The sequence below is a fragment of the Sapajus apella genome, unplaced genomic scaffold (genome assembly GCF_009761245.1).
Source record: "Sapajus apella isolate SASKATOON/1434 unplaced genomic scaffold, GSC_monkey_1.0 scaffold122, whole genome shotgun sequence".
NCBI classification, from domain to species: Eukaryota; Metazoa; Chordata; class Mammalia; order Primates; family Cebidae; genus Sapajus; species Sapajus apella.
This window is the reverse complement of record NW_022437062.1, coordinates 2,033,067-2,042,420: the sequence shown is the minus strand read 5'-3', so window position 1 is coordinate 2,042,420 and position 9,354 is coordinate 2,033,067. Positions and strand designations below refer to the sequence as shown.

Sequence of the window (9,354 nt, the reverse complement as noted above, 5' to 3'; positions counted from 1 at the left end):
GGGAATTGCAGAGAATATGGAGGCCAGGTCTTCCTGCTAATAGGAGATGAGGCTTTAGAGGCTTCCAAAGATATGAGGTTAACCAATGCTACCTGGCAATCCATTTCTATCAGCCCCCATCCTGACTGCCTTTCAGCAATCACAGTCCAGCCCAGAGGAGGGTCTTTGAAGGTATAGGGATCAGACAGAATGTTCTCTTTAGATAAGAAAAACTTTAATTTCTTTCTCTCTTCTCAGTAAGATTTAACGTGATCTTCAAGGGAGCAAGCCAAGAACCGGGCAACCTTAGGTCAGGGGCCAGTGCCTCCTAAATGGAAGGGATGTGCCAGGGAGATCTGTTCATGCTGGTCCCAGCCCAAGGTGGGAAAGAACTGGAGCTCCGGGGATGGTGGCACTATGGAACTGGGAGGTAGGAGATTGGCTACGGCCAAATCCATAGAAGAGAAAGTGTTAGCAGTCTCTATTCTAGGAGCAGTTTACAGGAAGCAAGGTTGCACACTTTTATAGGGCTTTGAAGGGAAGAAGGGTCGGAAATGCAGGCTTAGGAAGTAGGGCAGAAAATCTAAACTCAGAGGTCTTATGATATTGTCTAGATGAGCATGTTTTGCACCCTGAAGCTTCACAGACCCAGTGTTAGGGGAAACCGCTTCAAGGTGAGCATCTAAGCCTCTCCATCAGGCAGCCACTTCAATACCTGGTAAAGTGTAAAAAGCATGTTTTATTCATGTGAATGAACATGTGAAATAAGAGAGGGGAAGTGTGCCTGAAAAAAATAGCAAGCATCAAGTAGATGTGTTCTAAAGCAAAGAACAGGACGCCAGGGATTGCAGACCAAAAAGCTTTCTCCTCTCCAGAGCCGGAATACTAATGCAGGCATTGTTCCTCCTTCAGAAACCCCTCTTCACAGAGCATTAGCACTTCAGAACATTTATACCTATTAGGGTGTGCTCATCACAGCTCTTGACAAAGCCTCCAAATTATACCTTTTATAATTCCGTTATTCTTTTTGTGCTTCGAAGTCTTATGTTGTGCGTTAATGCCAGGCAATTAGCTTTATCAGGAAGAAAAGAAAGCCGGCTTGATGTCTTGCAAATGCTGAAATTGCCGGATCAGACGCTCTGTTACTGTCACCCTTGAGTGCCACCTTCAGGCAGTTTATTGGTACTGCTGTGGAAATTTCTGGCCGCCTCCAGTTTGCATGTAAGGCATAGACCCTTTCCTTAAGCTGCCTGTTGGAGTATGGTGGGACAGGTAGGTGTAAGAACCTTCCAAGAAGCAGTTTTATTTCTGGTGGCTGATTTTTCACTGATTTGATTATTTTATAGTCACCAAATGTTAGAAAGGGGCCTTTTAACATTGAATTTGGGGGCCCTAAACGAAAAATTACTGGGTTGAAAAACTGGTTTGACTCATTCGTCACTGAGGTTGTTGGCTAAATGAGTAAACTTGCTTGATGTTTTACTGAAACCCAAGGCAATCCGAATTCTTAAGTTTGGCTGTTAATTTCAACCACCTTCCAAATTTCAAACCTGGTCTCTTCTTCTCCAATTTTACATTTTTAAATCTGGCAATTAATTACTAGATAGTGTTCTTTATTTTCATGTAGGGATTCTGATGAATAGGGAAAAAAGAAGAAAAAATCAAGATAACATATCATAACCTTAAACTACCTTCAATAGCTGAAAACCGCCTAGAAACCCACTGATCTGATTCAGATAACTCCCACTTGTCTGTTGGTCTCTCTTCACTCTTTGCTTCTATTGGCTGCCTCAAAGTTGAACTTGGCTTGACTTTTGGTTCTGCTGCTTTCTATATGATTATATCACATAGAATGCTCTCAGCTTCAAGTGATGAAAAATCCAACAAAAACTGGCCACATCGAACTTTATTGACTCACTTAACACGGAAAGTCCAGGGGAGAGCAGTTTCAGGGTTGGGTAATTCATCTGTTCAATAATGTTTTTTTTTTTCCTCTCTCTTTTTTTCTGAGATGGAGTCTTGCTTTGTTGCCCAGGCTGGAGTGCAGTGGTACAATCTAAGTTCACTAAAGCCTCTGCCTCCTGGGTTCAGGCGATTCTCCCTCCTCAGCCTCCTGGGTAGCTGGGATTACAGGCATCTGCTACCATGCCTGGCTAATTTTTATGTTTTTTTTAGTAGAGGTGGGGTTTCACCATGTTGGCAAGGCTGGTCTTGAACTCTGGACCTCAGGTGATCTGCCCGCCTTGGCCTCCCAAAGTGTGGGATTTACAGGCGTAGGCCACTGCGCCCAATAATATCTTGAGTAGCTGGGCTTTCCCCTTCTTTTTCCCCTGCTGACTTTAGCGTGCTGGCTTTTGTTCTCCAGATGGTGTCCACAGTTCTAGGCATCACCTCAGGATGCAGCACAGCCTGCTTCATCAACACAATATGTCTGTATTTCAAAGAAAGGAATTTTGCTTTCCCAGAACTCCACAGCTAATGAGAATGGAAATTATGAGTAGTTTAGGTTAGCCATCCCAGCCCTGGCTGCACGTTTGAATCGCTGGGGGAGCTTTGTAAAACTACTGAGGCCTAGACTCACTCCAGATAGGCTGATTTAGCTAGCTTGGATGGTTCTAATGGGCAGCCAGTGCTGAGACCACTGGCTTAGTTTAATCAAGATTCCCTTATATGGGCAGCGAGCAGTTCAGCCTCCCCTGAGCGCTGCCCACCTGGTGCCTTTAAAAATTAGGGTTCTACTCCTAGCAGGAGGTCCAGAGGTATGGTAATCCGGCAGTCAGAGAAGTATGTTTCTATAACCAGTCAACCATACTTTGGCCTGGATTACTTTTGAATTATTTTAGTTTTGCTGAAAGTGGGTTAGGAACAAGAGGCAAATTATATAAATTTGCTTCAGAAGCCACATTTACCTGTAATCAGCCATCGGAGGCTGAGGAAGATCAAATCATCTTGTGATTTCCTTATCATCACCATCAGCAGCAGCAGTAGTAGCAGCAGCAGGTCTTTAATTTTTTTTGCCTGGAAAATAAGAATTATTATATGTATCTTGCAAAGCATGCCTGCAGGGTTGCAGCTCAGAAAACTCTGGAATTGGGCAGGGAGAATTCCAATCTCGGCTGTGCCTCAGATCTCCAGAGCTCACAGAGATATCGTTTTGTCTTTTTTTTTTTTTTTTTTTTTTTCCCTTGGGCTTCTCTCTTCCTGACTCAGGACAAGGCCTTGGGGTCGGGTGGTGGCAGGGAGAAGGTTCCAGGTGACTTCTCACTGTGCTTCTAAGGCAGCATTATTCACAGTAGTTGAGATATGAAAACAGTATAAGTGTCCATTGACGGACGACTGAATAAAGAAAATGTGGGGTGTGTGTATGTGTGTGTGTGAGTGTGTGTGTGTGTGTGTGTGTGTGTGCGTGACCCACAATAGACTATTATTTAGTGTTAAAAAGGAAGAAATCCTGCCATGTGTGACAAGATGGATGAACCTGGAGGACATTACGTTAAGTGAAATGTATCAGACACAGAACAACAAATACCATATGATCTCTCTCATATGTGGAATCCAAAAATCATCAAAACAGAGAGGAGACTGGCAGTCACCAAAGGGACCATGGGAGATGTAGGTCAAAGGGTGCCAAGTTGCAGTTATGTAGGATGAATAAGTCTTGAAATCCAATGCACAGCACATAGACCGTGCAATGTTATATACAGGTGCTTCTCTGACATAACCTTATTGTAAGTGAAGTAGCGTGCTGAATGTGTATCGCTTTGACATCGTCATAATGCTGAAACATCTTAAGTCAAACCATCATTAAGTCAAAGACCACCTGTACTGGAAATCTGCCTATAGAGTGGATTTTAGGTGTTCTTGCTACACGACCTAAAAAAGGTAACTCTGTGAGATGATGATATGTTAACTGGCTTGACTGTAGTAATTCTTTCACTCTGTATATCAAAACATCATGTTGTGCACCTTAAATATATACAATAAAACAAACATACACCGACATGGCCAAATAAATAAGTAAATCTATAAAATTTTATTAGCTGGTTTTCTCACTATCCAGCAAGGGGAGGAAAACCAGGCCGCTTTTCTGGCTCTCTTGTCCTGCACGTCCTAATAGTTACCCTTGGGGTCGGGTTCTAGCCTAGCACCCAGTGTTTTGGTTCTCAGAGGTTTTCATGGAAGCTCTCTGAAAATAAGGTTTCTCCAAAGGGTTTCTATCACAGGCTTGCAGGGCCCTAGTTATTTTACACATCAGTGCTCTTTTTCCCTGGCTGGGGAGGGAATGACATAACACAGCCTTGTACAGCAGAGACTCCAGCCTGGCTGCCAGGTCCTGCCCTCTCCATCAGAGCCCTTGTCCCCTTGGGATTCTCCCCCAGAGTCCAGTTCTCTCTCTTTCTCCCTCCGGTTCGACCTCCTCTGGGGATTCCCAGCCCACCAAACATGTATGACTGAATATGTTTCCATATTCCTTCAACACATTTTCATTGGCTGCCCACCATGTGCCAGATACCATCTGAACCTCGAGAACACAGCAGTGAACAAGATTGGCAAGGGCCCCTGCTCCCATGGAGCTCACCCTTGTGCAGGGTGACAGAAGATAGTAAACGAGAAGCAAACCAGACCTAAGATCATGTCAGACGGTGATAAGAAAAGAAGAGAGGAAGGTGGGCTGGTGAACCCTTAGGGTGCATGGGCTACCACAGAGGGGGCATCAGACATCATCTCTTCTGAGGGGAGATATGTGAACAGCAAGAGGGGATCAGCCACAAAGAAGCTGGAGGAGGAATGTTTCAGACAGAGGCAATAGTGGGTAAGGCCTCCAAGGTGGAGGCACACTTGGGGTGTTGGAAAAACAGCAAAAAGGCTGGTAGGCTGGAGTGGAGTAGGGTCCAAGTTCATTTTAAGGACACACGTGGAACTTAGGGCAATTCCAGGACATGACTGGACACTTAAATTAAGGGTTCCTACAGTTGGGAAGTTAGGAGATGTTCTATGCTGGGAGCTTTGTCTTCCCAGAACACATGGGACTCTCCCAGTGACACCATTGCTTTTGCCTGAAAGGATCTCACCTTCAACTTTAAGGACAGGGACATCCAGCTTAATGTCACCCTGGTTCTGGTTCATTGTGATTCCATTATTTAAAAAACATGAACTTTTTTTCCATGACAGCCGTAGATTTTTTTCCCTGCCTTCCAAGAGCTGTCTTCCATTCTCAATCAACAAGAGCTAGCAGGGCTACCTGTTCTCTGCATTCCTGGGCAGTGTGCGATGCTACAAATTCTCTCAACCAATGAGCTTTCTCTTGAGTTGAGGATGTTCTACAACATGGGACTTTATTTTTGCTATTGATTTTGCATGCTCAAAATTATTAGCCTAGGTTCCCAGTAAAGAGATCAAGTCTGTGACCTGGGCTAGTCTCGATGAAAAGGAAGAGGAAATTCACGCCTTTTCTCCAAAAGTTGGGTGGTTGAGATGATGTAGACAGTTTTGAGGTAGGACAGAACTGGGGAAGTGGGGTGCAGGGAGTCAAGGATTCCATTCTGGGTTGGGAATCTACAATCCCTGTGATGTAATTGTTTGCCAGATGTTTGAACTATTAAATTGCTTCTGGGGTTCAGACTATAGAACGCACTGAGGCAGAAATATGGGAACTTGGTAGGAAAACATAAAGATGACTGTGTGTTGCATACTTAAAGAAGGTACAGTCTTTTCCAAGGAAGTTTTGTTGAAAGTGGATCAGGAACAAGAGGTGAATTATATAAATTTCTTCAGAAGCCACATCTACCTGTAATCAGCCATCGGAGGCTGAGGAAGGTCAGATCATCTAGTGTCTTCCTTACCATCATCATCACCACCACCAGCAGCAGCAGCAGCAGCAGCAGAGTTCTCTGCCATACTCTATTACTAGAGCTAAAGATTGCATGTGATTATAGTCATTTATTATTCTGGTCATTGTCATGGTGACCTTTGGGGCAAGATCTGAGAGGAAAACTCTCTCCTAGCCATATCTGGAGGCCAATGTCCTTAAACAGAAAACTGGGGTCATACTCTGTAAAACCTACCAGACCAAGTAATCCAGAGTTGGGATGGGGGCAGGATCCTTTTAGAGTAAGACTTGCCTTCCAAGCCAAGTAACTGTCATCTGGAGCTTGTCACTGCTGACAAGCTTCCTCATTGCTGCCAGCTTGTTCTGTGTCACCCAGGGCTCTCATCAGTAATTTAGCCCTAAGAGGGGTACAGGAAAGATTAAAACAAGGAATGCTATGTGGATGTGTAAATCATTCCCTAAAAGTCTATCTTGCCAGCAAATTTTAGGAGCTGAAGTGACAACCACAGCGAGCACTTTGGGTTTTGTGGTATGAAGCAAAAGCTTTTTAACTGAGAGAGGACTGAGCACCCATTCCTGGTGTCAGCTCCTGCCACCAGAAGGCTGGCTGGCCAGAATGTGATGCTGTGATGGGGACTGTGTCTCAGCTGTCAGGACCTGGCTTCCAGATATGAATTCTCGAGGGGAGGAAGGGAGCACCCTACCAGCACACTCATGTTTTGGGTTGGGACTGGAGCAAAGAGCCTGAGCTGCTGTTGGCCAAACGCTGGCCTGCGCTTGTCAAGCTGTGCTGATGACTTCCTCCCTGTTCTATCCTTCACCTCTTACACCACGGATTTGGGAGGCACTGTGCTCAGCAAGCTGAACTGCTTCTTGGGTGTGTGACTAGGGTGCCAACCAGGCCAGGGATGCCCAGGACTGGAAGAAGCACAGGGGCAGGACCACAGCACAGGCTGATCAGGAGGCTGCCCCACCGGGGGCTCTGCTGAAGGCTGCGGCCTCTCTGCTGAGAGTCAACCACTGTGCTGATTCACCATCCTTGTGGTTGAGAACGTATCAGCAGATTGGTGGCTGTAATGAGCTCTGGAGCTGCAAAATATAGGCCAGGGAACCTCAGCCGGAAGGGGCTTCAGTTAGCGACAGTTTTTCTATTCTGATGTGGAGTTACAAGGGGCCCAAGAGGACCTGGGCATTTCCCTCTGTAGTCCCCGGAGGGACCATGAAACCAGGCCAGGATGCAAGGCTCAGGGCAAGAGCAGCATCTGCCTGCAGGGGCCTGTTTGGACTGCTGCAAGTCCTGCCTTGCTCTGATTTTTCTGCTATGGCTGATTCTTGTTCTAGCAGGGTCATCATCTCAGTTCCCTGGTGGGCTTAGTTCCTGCCTCCCAGAGAACTGGAATCATCTTATTCAGACACCTCCAGCAATTTCAGACTGGGGTTTCAGCCTGTATAAGTCAGGGGCAAGGACTGGGGAGTCAAGAGGGTTAAGGGAGGTGGGAGGTGAGAGGTACAATCCACATTGTATTTTATGCGACCAGAATCCCCTGGAGTACTGCAAAGCTCGAAGTCAGATGTCCCAGTGGGTGGCACCACCCAGCTTAGACTTTCTCCCCTCCCTGATGCCTCTTATGCCAACATAGAATCAGCACATAGCATGGTACTTGGCCATTAAGGTCATAAATAAATGCCTGGTGAACGTTTAATAGCTTGATAGCCAGAAAGATGCCCCCCTCCAATGGAAAGATGTTCACATTCTCATTTCTCCAAAGCTGTGAATATGTTATCTTAATAGCAAAAAGGATTTTGCAAGTGTAGTTAACATTAGGGGTCTTGAGATAAAGAGATTATCCTGGATTAGCCTAATGGGCCCTATCTAATCCTGAGAAGCAGACAGCCTTCGCTAAGTGCAGGCAGAGACAGAAATGTGTCTAGGGGAAGTGAGGTCAATGAGAGGGCTACGAGAGAAGGATTCCCTGCCCTGTTGCTGGTTCTGAGATGTAGGAACTATATGTAAGGACAGAGCAAATGTCTTCTAGGAGTTCAAGGAGCTCCCAGCTAGCAACCAGCAAGGACCCCAGTCTTACAGTCTCATGGACCTGTCAAAATCAGAATGAGCAAAGAAATAGACTCTCCCCTAGAGCTGCCACCAAGGAACGCTGTCCTGCTGAGACGTTGATTTGAGTCTTATGAGACCCACGGGACTTCTGGCCCATAGAACTAAATTATAGTAAGTGTGTGTTTTATACTGTGAAAGTTTCAGTAATTTTTTACAGTAGCAATTGATAATTATGTTGCTACTGCAGAAACACAGGGGCAGGACCACGGTGCAGGCTGATCAGGAGGCTGCCTGATAAAATGGAATGTATTCTGTAATTGAACATAATTTCTTGCCTCTAGTACCCCTACTTTCCTTGGTGGCTGCCAGTGGTGGAGAAGTCCTGTTCCATGGTTAGCCGTGCGCTAGTGATGAGGAGAGTGTCTTCCCTCTGGTCCCAAGTGCTTCTTGGCACCCCTGGGTTAACTTTTCTGCGGATGTCCCCTGCCACAGGTGTTGCTAGAGGCTGGCCTGTTCAGGAAGCACATGGAACTCTCTGCTGCTTCATAGTTAGTCCGTGGCTCCATCCCAAAAAGGTGTTCCACACTCATCCCATTTATTACTCATCTATTCTGTACAAGAAACTTGATGAATTTTATTTTATTTAATTCTAACAACTTTAGGAATTAGGTAATGTTATCGCCATTTGACAGGGAGGAAACCTGAGGCTCAGAGCAAGCGAACATCTTACCCAGGGCCACCGACAAGAGCTCGGGGATTGGAACCCAGGAGAAGATGATTCCTTTCTCTTCTCCAAGGGTCCTTTTGGGGCAGGCATGTTGTTCAAGCTCCAGCTCATGTCTTCAGACCATGCCGGGTCCAAGGAAATGCATGGATCTCCTCCATTACAAAGCTTGACTCCAAAAGAAGCCTGAAAGTGTCTTCCAGCCCCTCCTACCTGACTGTGCCCTGCCCTTCACCACTTCCTGTCTCCCTGTGACCCAGCGGCAGATGCGTCTGTGGGGGCTGCTGTTTGGGAAGGTCCACCTGGGGGAAAGCGCGCCAACCTCTCCTCTCACATCCTCTGGGAGTTCCTTTCCCCACCTAAACTAGGTCTGGAGGTTGATGTCGGTGTGGTGCGGAAGATGTGGGGAGAAGCTGCGTGTGGCTTCTTACTAGCTCTTTCTTAAAATTTGTCTCTCCCTGCCGTTGTTAGTCTATTTTATAACTCACACTCCAGCAGAAGGCAAGTGAAGGAGCTTACCCTGTTCACGGATCCTGTAACCCCTGGTGGTTATTACCTCATCGCTGGTGCAGTGTCTTTTGAGCTTGGCAGTTTGGGGTAGACTCAAGTGTCTGTTCTTTGCAGTCTTTCTGGGGTTGGTAGCAGAGAAAGAGAAGAGAACAGGTTCTCTTATGACGACTGATTCAGAAGAATCTGATTACTCATGTTCTTCGTGTGCACAACTTAAAGCCCTTCCACAAATGTATGAGTGGGTGTTATATTGTG

The 9,354-nt window shown here is 46.0% G+C and overlaps 1 pseudogene; it reads left to right on the top strand.

Annotated features, from left to right (window-relative positions):
• The first annotated feature begins 593 nt into the window (after positions 1-593).
• On the top strand, positions 594-8,970 carry LOC116538767 (annotated as a pseudogene).
• The last annotated feature ends 384 nt before the right edge of the window (positions 8,971-9,354 follow it).